The 17,980-nt window shown below is 37.7% G+C and overlaps 1 long non-coding RNA gene across 2 annotated transcripts in view; it reads left to right on the top strand.

Annotated features, from left to right (window-relative positions):
- LOC114053100 overlaps nt 1–10,503 on the top strand; it is a 33,558-nt gene extending 23,055 nt beyond the window's left edge. For both annotated transcript variants that reach the window (XR_003570347.1, XR_003570345.1), the window contains 2 exons: nt 7,346–7,488; nt 10,011–10,503. This is a non-coding gene — a long non-coding RNA (uncharacterized LOC114053100). The remainder of the gene's footprint in view (nt 1–7,345; nt 7,489–10,010) is intronic.
- Nucleotides 10,504–17,980: the final 7,477 nt, after the last annotated feature.

The following is a 17,980-nucleotide window of genomic DNA, read 5'->3' as shown; positions in this document are numbered from 1 at the left end:
TGGAGGTGGGATAGTATGCTTCATCATTAGTCCTTTGGGATTGTCTCAGATCATTGTACTGCTGATAATAGCTAAGTCATTCACAATTCTTCATCGAACAGTATTGCTGTTACTGTGTACAATGTTCTCCTGGTTCTGTTCATTTCACTATGCATCAGTTCATGTAAGTCTGTCCAGGTTTTTCTGAAATCATCTGCTTGTCTTTTCTTATACCACAGTAATATTCTATTACAGTCATATACCACAGCTTGTTTAGCCATTGTTTAGCCCAATTGATGAGCATGCTTTTGGTTTCCAATTCTTAGCCACCATAGAAAGAGTTGCTATAAATATTTTTGTAGGTTCTTTTCCCTTTTTTGCTTGTCTTTGGGATATAGATCTAGTAGTGGTATTGCTGGATCAAAGGGTACGCACAATTTTATATCCCTTTGGGCATAGTTCCAAGTTGCTCTCCGGAATGGTTGGATCAGTTCACAACTCCACCAACACTGAGTTAGTGCCCCAGTTTTCCCACATCCCCTCCAACATCCAACATTTTCCTTTTTTGTCATATTAGCCATTCTGATTGGTATGAGATGGTACCTCAAAGTTGTTTTAATTTATATTTCTGTGATCAATAGTAATTTAGAGCACTTTTCCATATGACTATAGATAGCTTTGATTTCCTCATCTGAAAATTGCCTGTTCATATCCTTTGACAATTTTAGAAATGACTTGCATGTTTATAAATTTGACTCAGTTCTCTATGTATTTGAGAAATGAGGCCTATATCAGAGATATTTGTTACAAAAAGTTTTTCCCAGTTTTCTGCTTTCCTTATAATTTTGGTTGCATTGGTTTTGTTTGTGCAAAAGCTTTTTAATTTAATATAATCAAAATTATCTATTTTACATTTTATAATGCTCTCTATGTCTTCTTTGGTCCTAAATTCTTCTGTTATCCATAAATCTGACAGATAAACTATTCCATTCTCTCTTAATTTACTTATGGTGTTACCCTTTATGTGTAAATCATGTACCCATTTTGACCTTTTCTTGGTATACTGTGTAAGATGTTGGTCTATACCTAGTTTCTGCCAGAGTATTTTCCAGTTTTGTCAGCAGTTTTTGTCAAATAGTGAGTTTTTGTTCCAAAAGCTTGTATCTTTGGGCTTATCATATACTAGATTGCTGTGGTCATTTATTGTAATGTAATTTGCACCCAATCTATTCCACTGATCCACCACACTATTTCTTGGCCAGTACCAGACTGTTTTGATAATTACCACTTTATAATATAGTTTAAGATCTGGTAAGGCTATACCAACTTCTTTCACATTTTTTTCATTAATGCCCTTGGTATCCTTGACCTTTTGTTCTTCTAAATAAATTTTATTTTTTTTCTAGCTCTATAAAATAATTTTTGATAGTTTGATTAGTATAACACTGAATAAATAGATTAATTTAGGTAGAATTGTCATTTTTATTATATTGGCTTGGCTTACCCATGGGCAGTTAATAATTAATTATATAATAAATAATTAAAGTAATTAATAATATTTCACATCACAGATATGTGCCCTGAAAAGATAACTAACTTCTCTCTTGTTTATGTCAGGTCAACAAAGAACTTCTAAGTCTACCTACTCCAAGGCTCATTGACTACCACTCCTTAATTCTCTTTCCTTTAACCATGACTAAATGACCTTTTTCCTGATTGGATTTGTAGAGCCACATCATCATTCACTGGAGCACAAGAATCTGTTTCCTCCTGAGAGGGTGCGTCTTCCCAGTCTATGAAAAGAGACTCATATCTGTTTCTAGCTCCAAGTGCTGAGCAAGAGGTCCTTTTACTTCCTTTGCTTCTGTGTCATGTTCATCTATGATCCATCTTCTTGATGCAAAATTGGATACCCTTCCACTTCTTCAGATGCCTTTTTATTTTTCCACCTTTTTGAAGCACTTCTTTAATTCTTTTAAGGAATACTTCATTCTCCCTCATAGTCTGAGGAATAGGGATGTATTTGTCCAGCACTTTCACTTTCTCCTCAAGAATCAAGGCCAACTTGAACTTTGTCCATACATTGCTGTCATGTTCCATTTGGAAATCCACGTGTAACTCACTCTCTGCAGATTGCTACAAAACTCCCCTTGCCCCCAATAGTATATTGAACACAACTAGAAGTGTTTTAGCCTCTTTATTAATAATGCATACTCTTTCATTTTAGTCTTACTACAGATGTGGACTCAGTGTGACACAACAAATAGAGGGCTTGCCTTAATGCCTGGACTACTTAGGTTAAATTTTGCCTCTGACGTATACTGGCCATATGACACTGGGCAAGTCACCTAACCTCTCAGTTCTGTAGGCAACCCTCCAAGAAAATAAGTTGCAGAGAAGATGCTCAATGAGAAGTTTCTTATGGCAGTGAAATCATAGTTCCCATCCCTATCCCCTGTCTACTATAGATGTTCTTATAATGAAATTTCCACTATGATAAAATCAAGGGAAACATTTACATATGAAAAACCAACATATATATGGAGGAGGCATGGGATCCAAAAAGTTAAGAAGAGAAGGGAAGGAAAGAAGAAAGAAAGAAAGAAAGAAAGAACAGAAGAAAGAAAGAAAGAAAGAGAGAGAAAGACTGGAGGGAGAGAGGGAGGAAGGAAGGAAAGGAGTGAGGAAGAAGGAGAACTTAGTTCATAGCAAGGGATTGTTCAACACAACCTGACTATGGACCACTTTTTGTTTTTGAAATATATTGATAATTAAACATGTTGGTCTTGGTGTGACAGGTCTAGGAGTATGGGATACACCTTTAGTGAAGTATGAGTAGATATTTTGGAAAAAAAAATGGACCAATTTAACCTTATTTTCATTCTCATTTTGTTACACATGTCACAGTGAGGGAGATAAGGTGTATACTTGGTGAGTGTTCCTAGGTGACACATGACGGGCTTTATATGCCTACACATCATCCTACTCTTCATGCCTATAAAAAGCTATCAGGAACACCAGCTACACATACATATTTTTAAGAATTCTAATAGAAACATAAGGATTTTTACCAAACACAGTTTGAGAAATTCTGTTTTGAACAACCCAACTGGGAACTGATTGACTTTTTTTTTAACAAAAAAAAAACAACTTTTTATTTGGATGTCCCCTAACTCTTCCCCCTAAAGAAGTTATCTCTCTCTCTCTTTTTTAATTCTTACAGGCTTTGTCTCTCTTGCACCCTTAAGAAGTGGGGAAAGTAACTTCTCATATTGCTTCTGAGGGGCCCATTTTTAGTTTAGTTTTTTCATTATGTTTAATTTAGTCATTATATTCTTATGTATTCAGTTTTCACTTTTTGTTTTTGTTCTTTCCATTTATATTGTTGTAATAATTATTTATATTTTTCCTGGTTCTGTGTACTTTAGTCCATATGAATCTTTCCATGCTTCTCTGTATTCATCATATTTATCATTTTTTAGAACACCATAATACTCCATTATATTCATGTACCACATCATTTTTAGCCATTCACTAATTGATGGGAACCTATTTTGTTTACTCTTCTTTGCTACTATAAATATACTTCTATAAATATTTTGATATATGTGTGACCTTTCTTTGTATTATCGACCTTCTTGGGATATATGTCTAACTGCAGAATCTCTGCATTAAAGGGAACTTAACATTGAGGGAACTCCCTCCATATTTTTTTTCTTTTTCTTTCTTAGCACAACTTCAAAATGCTTTCTAGAATGTTTGGACCAATTTACAAATCCATCATCTGTACATCTAATCATCTACATCTTATCCAACTACCCACCCTAACTATTTCCTTGACACCTGTTTTGCCCATTAGGATAGTTTTACCCTGAGATCTTGTTCTGAGTGATTTAATTAGCTCATCCCTTAGAACCACTACCCTGGGGCCATGTTTTCCTGATAGGTGAATCAGCCAGTGTAGATTTACATGGTTATGTTTTCCTGAATAATGAATCAGCCAGTGTAGATATACATGGCCAGCTGTATCTAGCTATCTCCTCAACATGCTTCACATCTCAGCCATCTCTTTCCCACTGACTCTGCCCAAATCCATCCCCAGGCCCAGTTTTATACCTTTTGCTCTAGACACAGTAATGAAATTAATATTAACATTACTTCTGAAAATGAATGTCAGGTGACTCCCTTATGGCTCCACTTACTTTTTCTCTTACTTCCTAAAATGAACAGCCCTCCCCTGGCTACCACTGTCATATGTGTTACTTCCCTTAGTATAACATAAGCTTCCTGAGGTCAAGGACTAGCTTGCTTTTATATTTGTTTCTCCAGTACTTAGCACAGTGCTTATCACATAGTGTTTAAATGCTTTTTTAAAAGTTTTACCGATGTTTTCTTTTTTTACATTACATTTACACTTGATTCCCACTTTGAGAAGTCTCTTGTAACAAAGGAAAACAGTTAAGTAAAAATAATACCAAAAACTCATCTGAAAGTGCATGCGACATTTCACATCTTTAACACTTTCCCCCTCTCTGTTTTTTTTTAAATTAACAAATTTATTTTCTCTACCCCCCCCCTTGCACCTACTTCACAGGGTGTTGTGAGGATTAAATGAGATATTTATAAAGGTTCTTACCACAGTGTCTAGTATGTAGTAGGCACTACATAAATGCTCATTCTTTCCCTTTCCCGTTCCTCACCACTCCCTACCATAATTTACTTGACAAGACAAAAAAAATTAAAAAAACAAATTTCTAGTAACAAATATGTAATCGATCAAAACAGTTCCCCTAAATGGCATATGTATATGTGCGTGTGTGTGTGTGTGTGTGTGTGTGTATTCTGAATCTTGATTCTGTCTCATCTCTGGATGGATAGCATGTTTTATCATTGGTCCTCTGAAATCATGAATGATCATTGTATTGATCATAGTTCCTGTGGATTTTGAAATTCTTTATTTTTATAGTGTCATTATTCTCCTGGTTCTACTTATTTCATTATTCCTAAGTTTATAAAAGTCCTCAAAATTGTTCATTTTTACAATACTGATGTTATTGTATAAATTGTTCTGGTTTCACTTACTTCACACATTCATTCATCCCATTCTTCTTTGTATTATACTGATTTATGCATTCTTCTCTAGAATGTGTCCTCAACATTTGGCAATCTACTAACACAATACTTCTTTATAAACAGTAAGCAATCACTAAGTATTTGTTGAATGTAATAGATATGATTCAGAGCCCACGTATCCCAAGAAGACTTCCTCAAAGAAATAAGAAAAGTCCTTAGTCTCACACCTGGAAGTAATACAGTGAGTCAATTCCACCCTATCTACCATTTAAGGGATTATTTGAATGGAACACCACTCTAATGATACATTAAAACATCCATTGAGAAGCTACTAGTTGGAAGGTGCTATGAATCCTGAATAATTAGCTCATTATTATCTTATGATTATTTCATAAAAAGCTTATCCAAAGCAAATCTAACTTCCAACTAAATTGACATTATTATGAGATGATGCTTCTGATGCAGGAGGAGTTGAGCTGATGAGAGCATCACACTCACCCAGACTCAGTTTCCAGGAAAGGCTGATGAGGATATCTAAATCTTACTTTCCCTGACTTAAGAAAACATAAGGAACCAATCAGGTAGAAAGGCAGCCTGTCATAGTGCATAGAGTGCCAACTTTGGAGTCAAGAAGATAAGTTCAAGTTCTATTTCTGCTATACTATCTATATGCCCGTGAGCAAGATGTTTGACTTCTCAATGATAATTCTCTCAGACTATGTATGTTGAGACAACATTACATCAGTGGAGGGAATTTTTGCACTCAGAGTTCCTTCACATAGATAATAAGATTACAATTCTGGACCACCCTTCCCACTTCACTCAAAAGAAAAAAAAATATCAAATGAGCAACAAATCCATCTTTGAGAAGAAGAAAGGAAGAAGAGGTAGTTCAGCTTCAGCTGGTACCCTGCATCTTTCTTTAAATGCCATTTTTTACTTCTTAAAACATTTTTATTTAATGTTTTGAGTTCCAAATTCTATCCCTCCCTCCCTCCCTCCTCCCTGAGATGGTAAGTAGTTATATATAGGTTATGCATGCCTTGCATTTTTCTAAAAATGATCTATTTCCATCCATATTGAAGGCTCTTGAGTATTAACCGGTATTAACTGATTAAAACAAACTATTTAAAGGAATTAAGAATTGATAAGACAACACAGATCACTGGACCTGGAATCCAGAAAACCTGAATTCAATTTTGTCCTCCTATACTTAGTAGCTGGGTGACTCTAGACAAGTTACTTAACCTCTGTCTCCTTCAGTTTCCTCATCTGTAAAATGAGGCTAGCAATAATACCTACCTTTCAGGGATAATTCATGCAATATTTCACATCTGTAACATTCCCCCACTTCTCTATTTTTTTTAAATTATCAAATTTATTTTCTCTCCCTCCCTTAGTATCTACTTCAGAGGGTTTTTCTGAGAATAAAATGAGATATTTGTAAAGCACTTTGCAAACCTTAAAATACCATATAAATGCTAGCTGTTATCATTTATCACCATTTTCTTAGGAGAGAAATTACATTTAATATCTGTCCCCAATTTCATGGTTTACTTTAGAGTGGTACACACATCATCAGATAAAGTCAGTTTCCTACTGAGAAGTAAGTTTCTATATGACCCAAATGATCTTGGATCATCATACCAGCTGGCCTCCAAGCTTCTCAACCATGCCTCTGGCTCATCATCTTTATTCTCCTTTTTGTCAGGGAAACTCTAAGGCTTTAAATCCATTATTGAAGTTCTGATCTTCTTTTCTCCTGGGAGGAGCGTGACTCCCATCTGGTCCACCATGATATGGCAAGGTCCAGCCAGTTTTCAAACCTTCCTGAGAACATAATACTCATTTCATGACAGTCTTTACCCAAAGTCTGCTGCTTCTCTCTAGTTTCTTGAAGTAAATTTTGATGAGCATGCTATGACTTAGTATTAGCAATGAAAACCAAAGATCTGTACATCTGAAGAGTAGCTAACCAAGTGCTAGGCGCTATTCCCAATGGTTTTTGCATTTTTAGGAAATTTCCCCAAGAACAGGGGTTCTTAACCTGGGGTCTGCCAACTTGCTTTTAAAAATAAATATATTTTGATAACTATTTCAATATAACTAATTTATTTTGTTATCCTATGTATTTTATTTTATGCATTTAAAGGCATTATTCTGAGAAGGGGTCCAGGGACTTCCTCAAACTGCCAAAGGGGTTCATGACACACACATGCCAAGGTTAAAAACTCTTGTCCTAGAAGCAGAAATGTTAAAAGAGGACCTATCCTCTTCTGACTATCACTCTCAGTCATTTAGGCAGTCAAACAAAATGGATCTTCCAGAGATGTGGGGAAAAAGAAGCTTACTCTCCGAAGTTGGAAAGAGAATCGAAGACCCTATTTGTGGCTGCAAGAGAGGAAGGGAGCCCAGCAAGGAAACTACCAGCAGATGGTAAATACATTTTTAATTCCTTCTGTCATACTGTGTGGACTTGTGCACATTTGTCCTGCTGTGTTAGGTGCCTTAAATAGCTAGCCATGGAACTGAGTAGCAGTTTTGCTTCTGTCTGAAATATAGGAAACCATGCTAGGCTGACAGAAATGGAAGAGCTGAGAGTAGGATTGGGATGGGATGCATTTGCTTCCAGTTTTGCACTTCTGAAATATGTCACGTGCTGCAGTTCTTAATGCATTGGGGGTTGACTGAACTTTGTGTCCTCTTCTCCATATGAAAGTCAAATATATCAGAATATTTGGAATCCTACCAGCAGTGTCAGTTATATTGAGGCAGGAGGCTACTTATTAAATGGGTAACATCGTTATGGCAACTGTCAGAGGCTTAGCCTTTAGATCCATTTAATTATGGAACCCAAGTCCTCTGAGGAGTGTCAGAGCCACATGTAATAGTCCTGAGTTCCAGACCTTGTGCTCTGTTATACTTTTATTCTTGACATAACATCCCATAGAACCTAACAGGTTGAACTTAACAACCAGATTGAAAATCAGATATAATCTTCGATAAAGCAGAATGAAGAGTAGAAGAGTAGATTGCTAAACAGACTTTCATTGACCCTACAGCTGAAAAATTTCCCCAACACAATGTATTGATATTTAACTAAGGACATACTGATAATTAAGGGAAGAGTTCAGGTTACAACTTTGGTCTTCTATTTCCCTCATCATTTCTTTCTGGGATACAACCTGTAACATGATACCTAATGAAAAACCAAGATGGCACAGTGGATAGAGTGCTGGGCCTGGAGTCAGGAAGACCTAAATTCAAATCTGTCCTCAGACACTTACTAGTTATGTGATCCTGGGCACGTCACTTAACCCTCTTTGCCTCAGTTTCCTCATCTGTAAAATGAGCTGGAGAAGGAAATCGCAGACAACTCCAGTATCTTTGCAAAGAAAACCCCAGATGGACTCACCAAGAGTTAATCACAGCTGAACAACAGCAATAGCTATTTTTCAACAGCTATGTGATAGAAGAGTCCCAGTTTTAAACAGATGCACTCATAGTTATCCTCAGCTAGTTAGCAGCAAGGTGTTAAAGTAGAGGTCGGTGACTTTGTATGAGATACAGATTCTTTTGCAGCTACATATAAATAAATGCAATGGCAGACTGCTCAGGAAGCTTTGCTTCACTGTATATATACACTTAACGTTTTAACAGGAAATATATTGGCTCATTCCTGTCCCAGTCTCCTGGGAATATTTGTCTAGATTTGAAAGCTGCTAGACTCCTTTGCACAGCTAGCAACCTCTGTTTGGGAAAATTCAGGGAAGATTGGTAGGTAAAGACTGAAAATCAGTGATAGAAGAAAATTGGGAGCCTCCCATAGCACCCTCCCACGCAGTTCCTCATTCTGACTATGGCTGCTAATTTCTCATGAGGGACACCCAATTTCACCCTCACTTAGCAAAGGAAAACAAAGTAATAAAACCATCTCTGACCACATTGCACAAACCTTCATTTTGTCACATAATTCAACTTCTACATGGTAGCCCTATTTGTGTTTTTACACAAAGTAGCTCTTTTGGTTTTTGTTTCAAATGCTCACACATGAAGCCTATTGAATTCAATTGAATTCAACAAGCATTTATTAAGCACCTACTATGTGCCAGGTGCTATGGGAGGTGCTGGGGATACGAAGGCAAAAATGAAGAGTTCTTGCTTTCAAGGACTTTACATTCTAGGTGGGGAGAAGATGGAGAATAACATGCACAACTACATACATGTAAATTAGGTTCAAAAGAATTTCAGGCTAGGTGGGAAGAGTGCTAAAACTAGATGGGATGCTTGAGAAAGTCACTAGAGCTGAGCCTTGAGGTACAGCTAGGGATTTCAAGAGGTGGAGGTGAAGAAGGAGAGGAAGGCAGAGAGATAGGAGATAGAATATTATATATGTTGGTTTGGCTGTACCATAGAGTGTATGTAGGGGAATAATGTAAGATAAGTCTGAAAAGACAGGTTGGCACCATTGCAGATGATGAATGTCAGGCAGGAGTTGTTGCAGTTTTTTCCCTTTATTCTAGAGACAACAGAGAGTCCCTGAAGCTTCTTAAGTGAGGGAGTGACATAGATTTGTTCTTTGAAAATATCAGTCTGGTAGGATGGAATGAAACATTTCCAATGTTTTCACTTCTCATGTCATTAATCAAAGATATTTCCAAATCAGCAATTCAAGAAGCTTCTATATTTCAGATAAATTGGAAACAGTATTAGTGAACTTTATAGCTGACTTAACATTCCCATATAGCCCCTATTAAATTCTCAACATAATTATTATAGTGTGTTGAAGTTTACAGATGCTTATAAAAATTGCTTCAAAATATGAATTACAGGCAAAAGACTTTTGCTTGTGGTCATTGTGCACTGAATCCTTTGTTAATAGGATAGAACTCAAAACTTTGAACACTGATGTTGTTGCTTGCACTAATATCCAACTCTGATGCTTCCATGTATTGTAGAAGCTGATCCCAGTCTCTCTAGGGCTATGTCAACATAAGTCAAGCTCTGGGAGATCCCACCAAGCTGGAAAGGTGTCAAGTAAGGCCCTGCTGACAAATCGTGCATCTGTCATCCAAGGACCAACCTAGCTAAGTCTGGAGAGCTTCATCACCTGGAGGCTGGATACCAGGTGATAACTTAATTTGTTCATAACTACTCCTCAAGACCCTCTTTTGATAGAGGTAGCAAGGAGAGATTGTAATCTCCATCAGTGGAGGGCAGAGCCACAAGGAGGAAATCATAGATCTTTGTAGTATTAGAAGTAGAAAGATGATAAGTTTACAAAAACTACCACAGTTGTTTCAGAATGATGTGTTGTACAGAGTTTTCTTGAGTGAATTATTTTGAACAATGCATCAATGAACAGACTTTGGGTTACTCCATTCCTGTGCTCCAAATTATGTTATCTAGTTAATGTCATTGGGGACATTTAAAGCCTTAATTATTACAGCTCAAGGCCTAGAGCTTTTTTTTTTTTAAAGAAATTGTGTTAAATGCACATTTATCCACATTTACCTTCTGACAACTTGTTGATTTATTTTGTTTGAGAAATAAATTAAAATCAAGACTCTTTAAGAGTTCAAGTTCAATTTACTTTTTGTTTAAAGAAAATTTCAATTAAGGATTGTCTAACATAAAAAGCAAAGGAATTACTTATTTCAAAGAATAGAAAAAAATATTAGATATTGTTTTCACCTTCCTGCTTACTGAAGAACTTTTAGGCACTCCTCTCCTTTCTTGGTAAAATAATTCAGGTGTTTCATCCCAAATTAAAGTGTTCTTTTCATCTATATACATATACAGCTCTGAAACTGCTCCTGCTTTGAGGTCAAGGGCTCTCCCTGTGGCTGGGTGCCATTTTTTCTCTTGTACTCCCATGATCCTCTGAAAGAAATCAACTTTCTGTTGCCAGTTCCTCTTCAAGCTAAAGTGTGCTGACTGGGAGCTCAGCTCTCCTTTGTGCTTTTGTTGAACAAATAGGGAAACAATATAGCTCCTGTCACTGAGAGACAGAAAAAAAAAAGTGAAACCACTATTGTGGGTGTCAGAGGACATTGTGGGAGTATCCTACAAACCTTTTCCCCAAATTCAGCATTTATTAGTAGATGCCTTGGGAGAAGGGGCTGTGGATAAAGGTAGAGGATTCCAGCCTGTACGCAGCGTTGTTCACAAGGATCTCATGAGTCAGAGCTTGTTAGCAGGTCTGCCCACCTTTATATAAGTAGTTCCCTTAGGAAAAAAAGATGAATTTAAAAAATGTGACTTGCCCTCTCAGAGAATAATTCCTCTACAATTCTTTTCCCTTTTCATTTCATTATAACTGTGAATAAATACGCTACAGACTTTTACACCCCTCTGGAAACCTAATGCCATAGAGTGGTTTTCAGGAAATTAGACCACTTGAACCTGAGCTACATTGATTCATAAACCAAACTGTTACATGTTGCCACAACTCTAGGGAGACCTTGCCTTTTTAGTTAATAGTGCTTTTTCGCCTAAAAATGAACAATATTCTTCCATGAATGCAGAATGCTATATTTTCAGTATGGTCTACCATTAGCATTTCCGCATGAGAAAAAGTGAGTTTTCAGGAATAAAACTAAATTCTCATTTCCCAAATCCCTTCCCCTGCTGAGCACTGGTACCTTTAAATAACCTTACAGTCAGTCCCCAACAGGATAGCACGAATCTCCCAGTTTTCAAAGCCTACTACTATTAATAATAACTTGTGTTTGTATAAGTGTTTCATTTACCCCCTAAGCAGTTCCACATCCAGTATTTTCTTCACATCCAATGAAAAATTCTTCACCTTTATCCATGGACCAATGTTGTAAAGTAAGTGGGAAATAGGTACTATTGGGCCCATTTTGTAAATGAAGAAACCAAGGCTCAGAGAAGTTATTTGCTTAACATCATACAGTAAGTTAGTGGTTAGAACCACTCATCTGAGTCTCCTGCTTTAAACCCAAGTCCAATGTTCCTTTACTAGACTAATTTAACATGTATTTCCCAAATGTCCAGATGTATACACCGAAGTAAAAAGTGGGCTGGCACAAATCTTGCCATCTGAGAGTTCACAATTTAAGGAAGTAACATACTCTTGCAATTGAAAATAACATACTTACAACATATGTATACATATATGTATATACACATACATGTGTGTATACACATCCTGGGGAAAGTGTTTTGGTATTTGTTGATTCTCTTGATCCCTAAAGCCAGGCATGTACTAGGCATTAAAGCTCAGAAGTGGGGATGTACGTCAGATAAAAGTAGGCACTAATGGGAGTTAAAGGAGGAAAAGAAAGTTAATATAGGAGAGGAGTACTAACAGCAAGAGTAGGAGGTATAAAATAATGGATAATAAAATCCCAGAATCCAATACCTAAAAGGGACTTTATAAATCCTTTAGTCTAGCTTTTTGCTCAGTGTATGAATTCCCTCTTCAATGTCCTAAAAAAAATACCCATCTGCCCTCTGCTTGAACACCTTCAGTGAAGGAGAACTCACTACCTATATTTGGAAGTGTTGCAGGGGAATCAGCATTGTTACATTCCAATGGTACTGTCCTGCATTAAATAGTGATATATTACAGAGGTCTTCTTGGGCAGCTAGTTCGCTTAGTGGTTAGAGTGCCAGGCCTGAAGTCAGGAGGACCTGAGTTCAAAGGCAGCTTCAGACACTTTCTAGCTATGTGATCCTGAGCAAGCCACTTAATCCTATTTACTTCAGTTTCCTCACCTGCAAAATGAGCTGGAGAAGGAAATGGCAAATAAGTTCAGTATCTTTGCCAAGAAAACTCAAAATGGAGTCATGGAGGCTTGAGTCTCACATTCTTGGTCCAGCAAAAGTCTTTTTATGAAAGTCTATTCAGCAGAAAGCAAGTGGAGGATTAAAGAACATAATAAAGTCCTCAAAAATTATTTAAAGTCTCCTTTGTCTTATACCACTTATGATTCTGGGTCCTATGCTGGCTGTTGGTTGCTTTTTTCACAAGGAAAAGAGAAATTAATGAAGTTTGTACTTCTTAACTACAAAGGCCAATAGAAAGAGGGCAATAATGCATTTGTTCAGTGATCTATGAGTAATTTCCACTGTGTTGCACATGGAGCAGGGGGACTACAGAAGCCTAATACCTCTGTAAAATCTGCCACATTATCAAGCATCATGGAAATTTTCCTGGTTTGCTTTGTAAACGCGGTCTGGCCCAATTGAGAAGCATGATCATTTCTGTTGTTTCCATATAATCACTTAACCCTGAGAGTACAGTACAGCCTCACGGAATGAGAGGGAATCTTAGAGTCCATGTAACCCAACTCAAACCTAAGTGAAACTTCCTCCTACAGTATCTCTGACAAGCACACATGTACCATCTCCCTGAAGACATCTAGTAATAGAGAATCTATTAGCTCTCAATGTAGGCCATTACATTTCTGCACACCTCTAATTTTTAGGAAGTATTCACTTATGTTGAGAGATAAAATCTTGCCATTTACCCCTACTCTGCAATCTGGAGCCAAGCAGCTCCTTTGGCACCCACCTTGGGCCTGTGCAGATCCTTCCTTGGTGTCTCAGATTCATTCTGTGGAGTCTGGGTCCCCTATGTCCAAGCCCTATTCTCCGATCACAGTCCATGACCCTGGTTCAGGCCTTGTCATTTCTTTCCTAAACTATTTCAATAGTCCTTTCAAAAATTTCCTACTCCCAAACTTTCTATTCTCCAGTCTGTCCTAAAGATTCTAAAAATCTGGGTATTGGGGCAGGTAGGTGATGCAGTGGATAGAGCACTGGCCCTGAAGTCAGGAGGACCTGAGTTCAAATTCGGCCTCAGACCAAACACTTGACACTTACTAGCTGTGTGACCCCGGGCAAGTCACTTAACCCTAATTGCCTAAAAAAAAAATCTTACTATGTCTTGGAAGGCCCTCCTTTTTCATCTTCATCTTTTAGAATTCTGACTTTCCTTCAAGGCTCACTGATATGTCCTTTGGGAAACAATTCCCAATCCCTTTTGCTGTTATTATGCATTCCGTCTGCAAATCACTTAGTATCTCTCCAGTAGAGTGTAAACTCTATGAAAACTAATACTTACAGCTCAGTCCTATACTGACCATGGGAAAGGAGAGAGGTCCTATAGGATTAGAAAAGGCACAGTACAGATTTTCAGAGAGGGGGAAAAGAATACAGTCTGAAAATTATGGAGCAAAGAACTTGGCCATTCTTGTTTTAGTCTTTTGTTTATATTTATTATTTTATTAATAATATATTTCATTATAATTTTATTTATTATTAAACAGATAGTAAGTGAACATCCAGAAGAAGAAGCAATAATCACCAAGAGCTAAAACAGTTTGTTACCAGAATAATGACATTTCCATGTTTGACAGGGTTTCTAGACTGGTTGATCAAGCAAATACTATAGCTATAGTGTACTTGGGTTTTGGCAAAGAATTTAAAAATGTCTCTTTTGTTATTTTTGTGGAAAATATAGAGAGATGGGCTAAATGAGACTCAGTTAAGTTGATTCAGAAGTGATCAAATGGCCACATCCATTGATGATTTGATTAGGAAGTCTTTAATGGAGTTTCCCAGGGATCTATGCCAGGCAGAAAGGGCACATTCATCAAATTTTCAGATGCCAATAAAACTGAGAGGGTTAGCTAACTCACTGAATGGCGCAGTCAGGATCCAAAAAGATTTTAATAAACTAAAACGTTAGGTTAAATCTAGTAAAAATCAACTGTGTAAGGAACGGAAGGTATTAGTGAGTTCCCCTAGGCTCAGTTTATGTATTCACAGGATATAGTCACATATTATGAGTTTTTAATGTGTTAACAAGGTATAAAATCCCTTTGATTGAGTCAAGAAGGGAACAAGGTGAATGAGTGAGCAAACAAATTAGCCATGTTCCTGGGGACTTTAAATATCAAAGAGATTGTCACCCAGAAAATACTGGAAGAAGTAGACTGAGGGATGGGTCGGGGCAGGATTTCTTTCTCTTCCATATCAACATCAACCATTTGGTTTTGAAGGGGAACTGGTGGAACAGTAGGATATGGTGCCTCCAGGTAGGACAGAGATATAAACTTCAGATAGACACAGATAGAGAGAGTTACACACCTGAAGGAGAAAGCATGACACCTGGCAACAGAGGAGAGAGCCAGCTATGAAGAGGAACAGATCCTGGGAACTCACCTGATTGCCCACGCAGTGGAGACCCTACATCGAGGGGGAGTTGCGTGAAGACCATTCAAAGACAGAAAGCTCTGCAGTACAAAGTGTTGTTAGTTGCCTTTGATGCCATGTATCCTACATATGGGCAACTAGGTGGTCCAGTGGATAGAGCACTGGGCTTGGAATCAGGAAGACTCATCTTCATGAATTCAAATCTGGCTTCAGATATTTACTAGCTGTGTGATCCTGGACAAGTCATTTGACCCTGTTTGCCTCAGTTTCCTCATCTGTAAAATGGGCTGGAGAAGGAAATGGCAAACCACTCTAGTATCTTTGCCAAGAAAACTCCAAATGGGGGGCAGGTAGGTGACGCAGTGGATAGAGCACCGGTGCCCTGGAGTCAGGAGGACCTGAGTTCAAATCTGGCCTCAGACCAAATGCTTGACACTTACTAGCTGCGTGACCCTAGGCAAGTCACTTGACCCCAATTACCTAAAAAAAAAGAAAAGAAAACCCCAAATGAGGGTCACCAAAAGTCGAATACGACTGAAATGACTGGACAACAGCAAACCCTACACATGTATCTCCCTACTATTGAACTCTTAAGTTTGAGTCCACTTCCCATGGATGCTGTGTGTGTTTATGGGAGAGTGCACCCCATATTCATGGAGGTAATGTTTTTGTAGTTACAGTTCTTATTATGCCATCTTAGTAAATGCCTTTGCTATGAGCCGACTGTGTGCATTGACTGTTAATGGGAAATATACTGAGGGTTTCTGAATTAGGATTGCAATTCCAAAGGGTCAACTCTTGAACTCAGAGAGTAATCACACCTCTAGACTCCCAACACACAAGTGCAAAGACAATTAGAGGAAGTAATCCGTAGAAAGATGCTATAAATTTAATAAGATACATGCAGTCTTATACTTATGTTCACAAATAATAGATGGAAGTTGCATGACTAGAATGTAACTCATCTGAAAAAAATATGGTTCTGGTAGATTATGAGTTCAGTGTGAAGCAACAGTATGATGTAACTGCCAAGAAAGCTAATGTGGCCTTAGGCTGTGTATTGTATTGAGGCCTTGAATGGTAATAGCACTGCTATAGTTTGCCTTATTCAGACCACCTCTAGATTATTAAGTTCTGTTCTGGATGGCACATTTTAGTAAGGACACTAATAAGTTGGAAAGTGTTAAGCTAAGTACAACTTTGAGTTCATGTCTATATGAGGATAGGTTGATGGAACTAGGCATGTTTACCTATGTTTTCTTGGAAGGGGGGATGTGGTTGTTTTCCAATATTTGAAGAGCTGTCAAATAGAACAGGGATTAAACTTGTTCTTAGAACAATGGGTAAAAATTGAGAGAAGGCAAAGTTATATTTAATCTTTGGGAAGAATATAACTTCCTAAGCAATCAATAAGCTGAGCATTTCAAAAGTGGAATGGGCTTTGTCAGGAACTAGTGGCTTCCCCCTCACTGGGGGTATTCAAGAAAACACTGGATGGCCACTTGTCAGGTATGATGATTCTTAGCTAAGGCGTCTATGGATAGATTTCAGGGAGTCTGTGAACTTACATGGGGGGAAAAGATACATCTTTATTTAAATTAACTTTTTTTTTTGGACTTGCCCACGTCACACAGCTAATAAGTGTCAAGTGTCTGAGGCCGGATTTGAACTCAGGTCCTCCTGACTCCAGGGCCGGTGATCTTTCCACTGCGCCACCTAGCTGCCCTACATTAACTTCTAACAAATTAAGCATTTCTTTTAGTTAATAATTTTTATAAAATTAATTCTGAAAAGAGGTTTATAGCCTTCACCAGAGTATCCAAAGGCTCTCTCTCTTCTCTCCCTCTCTCTCTCTCTCTCTCTCTCTCTCTCTCTCTCTCTCTCTCTCTCTCTCTCTCTCCCTCTGTCTCAGTCACACACACACACACACACACACACACACAAGGTTAAGAACCCCTCATGTAAAAGTAATTATTATTCAGGTATGAGTTACAGTAGATGGCCTCTGAAGTCCCTTTCAACGCTAACATTCTGTGATTCTATTAAGTCTAATCCTCCCATGTGACAAATCTTTAAATACTTGAAGACAACCTTTCCTGTGCCATTTAAGTTTTCTCTTCTCCAGGCAAAGCACTTCTAGCTTTTTTACACATTCATCATATGACATGATCTTCAGTCCTCTCATCATCCTGATTTCCTACCTCTGGATCATTGTCTATTTGTCAGTGTCTCTCCCAATAGTACTTTCTGCCATGTCCTACTTATATTAACTTTGAACTAATATGAATGCAAAGTGAAGCCTCAAGTTAATTTGCCAGTTAGTCAATAAATATTTATTAACCACCTATTATATACGAGACACTATGCTAAGCCTTGGGGATACAAAAAGGCAAAAGACAATCCTCAAGGAACTCACAATTTAATCGGGGAGACAATAAGCACAAAATATATGTAGAGACAAGCTGTATACCGGGAAAAATGGGAATTAATTAACAGAGGGAAAGCACTAGAATTAAGAGAGATAGAGAAAGGATTCCTGTAGAAGATGGGGTTTTAGTTGGGGCTTGAAGGAAGCCAGGAGTTGGAAGTGAAGATGGAGACCATTCCAAGTATGATAGACAGTAAGATAAATATCTGGATGAGAATGGAGTATCTTGTTGGAGGCCAATGTCACTGGATTGGAGAGTTCATGGCAGGGAGTACAATGTGAAAAGACTGGAAAGATAGGAGGGGGTTAGGT

The sequence above is a fragment of the Vombatus ursinus genome, unplaced genomic scaffold, assembly GCF_900497805.2.
Source record: "Vombatus ursinus unplaced genomic scaffold, bare-nosed wombat genome assembly UNPS02000577.1, whole genome shotgun sequence".
NCBI lineage: Eukaryota > Metazoa > Chordata > Mammalia > Diprotodontia > Vombatidae > Vombatus > Vombatus ursinus.
Note: the sequence above shows the minus strand (reverse complement) of the source record. Positions and strands in the feature narration are given on the sequence as shown.